At 40.1% G+C, this 2,071-nt stretch overlaps 1 non-coding gene across 1 annotated transcript; it reads right to left on the reverse strand.

The window, feature by feature from the left end:
• Positions 1-1,583: 1,583 nt before the first annotated feature.
• On the reverse strand, positions 1,584-1,658 carry trnaa-ugc (transfer RNA alanine (anticodon UGC)). Its single transcript has one exon. It is a non-coding gene; the product is annotated as a tRNA-Ala (tRNA).
• Between the last annotated feature and the right edge of the window lie 413 nt (positions 1,659-2,071).

Below are 2,071 nucleotides of genomic sequence, written 5' to 3' on the forward strand. Positions count from 1 at the left end.
GGATTAGGAAGGGAATCATGGGTTTTAAACAATTATATATAAATACACTAGATGACTGACAGGGGACGCTGTTTTGAAGCCACTGCACCTCCATCTTGGCACTCTCCCACCATTTAATCAAAATATTTTGGAAGCTATAGATGGGTTGGGTGTTTAGCAACAAAACCGACGCGTGTGCAACTTTGGAGCAAAACAGACAGGGATCACTTCCAAACTAGATTTCATCTCCAATGTTTATTGAAAACATAAATACACTGAACACAATGAACACTTGTTGCACAATGAACACTTGTTGCCTCTCAAAAACATAATTACAGTTGTTGGTTAGCTAGCAAATGTTTTGCCATATTAGCATAGGCATAACATTAGTTAAAACACCTCAAAACATGACATGGTATCAAGAGCAAGATAAAACTAGCTGAAACGAGCCACCTACATGTCAGCTTCTTGCCATTGTTGCCAGCTATCTGGCCATCCAGAGTCACAACAACACATGAACTTCTGCCCAATTAAAGAGTGCAAATCGTTTTATGTGACGTTGTCAGCTAACCTATCTATAGAAATGCATTTATTAATGTCTACATTTGTTTTTGCCACATTTATCTATTATAGACACCTTTAAGCATACTTTTAAATGGTATTATGTGAGCTCAAATAAAGACGAAAAACATTTAAAATATCTAAAAGCCTTTTCCTCCCACTCCTCTTTCTATTCTGGTTAGAGACAGTTTGTGCAGCTCTGTGAAGGGAGTAGTACACAGTGTTGTATGAGATTTTCAGTTTCTTGGCAATTTCTCACGTGAAATAGTCTTCATTTCTCAGAACAAGAATAGACTAACGAGTTTCAGAAGAAAGTTCTTTGTTTCTGGCCATTTTGAGCCTGTAATCGAATCCACAAATGCTGATGCTCCAGATACCCAACTAGTCTAAAGAAGGCCAGTTGTATTGCTTCTTTAATCAGTACGACAGTTTATCTGTGCTAACGTAATTGCAAAATGGTTTTCTAATGATCAATTAGCCTTTTAAAATGATAAACTTGGATTAGCTAACACAACGTGCCATTGGAACACAGGAGTGATGTTTGCTGATAATGGGCCTCTGTACGCCTATGTAGATATTCCATTATAAATCAGCCGTTTCCAGCTACAATCATAATTTACAACATTAACAATGTCTACACTGTATTTCTAATCAATTTGATGTTATTTTAATTGACCAAAAAAAAGTTTTTCTTTCAAAAACAAGGACATTTCTAAGTGACTCCAAACTTTTGAACAATACTGTATAGCATCAGTAATACAGGGTTAATATAGAGTATATCATTAGTATAAAACTTGAGAGAAGGGTGTTGCAGGATGCTACTGCTGCTGCCTCAACCCATAGACAGATAACACTGCCTGCTCCATCCTCTTCCAAAACCCTAGCTTTGGCATTTTGTTTTATTGAATAAGTTCCCAAGGAGGAACAACAGCAGTGCTCATCGATGGGAGCCAAAACCAGCAGGGCTCTCCAAATGAGGCGGCTTACATTTTAGTCGTTTCCAAACGAGAGCAACTTACAGTGAGTGCATTCATTTTCATACGGGTCCCCTGTGGGAATCAAACCCACAACCCTGGCATTGCAAGTGCCATGCTCTACCAACTGAGCTATATGGGAACTTATAGATAGAAGCAGAGAGACGGAAATCTTGCCTCCTTGTCTCTCTGGTTGACATCTCATCTTTCGTCTAAATCGCAGCCTTGATGTGTGCAGGCTGGCTCCACTCGGCTCAGAGAGGTTTTATTGGCCTCTAATAGGTATGTCATTTGAAAAGTGACAAATCGGACAGTTACAATTGGAGGGGGGCTCGGCTCTTTATTAGAGCCGTTGGTCGTCAGTTTCCGTTTTCCCTCTAATGAAGGAAGATAAGAAAGTGATGGTGGAGCTGGGGTCTTTTTTTAAATATATACCCGGTTTGCGGAGACTTTACACGAGCCGCCGTGTCAAAACATCTTTGTTCTACCATGAAGGGATTCTGGGGGATTCGGGCGACATGGTGTTCTTGGGAACCAAGGCCCGTCTTCCTGGGGAT

Source organism: Oncorhynchus clarkii, chromosome 14, assembly GCF_045791955.1.
Source record: "Oncorhynchus clarkii lewisi isolate Uvic-CL-2024 chromosome 14, UVic_Ocla_1.0, whole genome shotgun sequence".
Taxonomy (NCBI): Eukaryota; Metazoa; Chordata; class Actinopteri; order Salmoniformes; family Salmonidae; genus Oncorhynchus; species Oncorhynchus clarkii.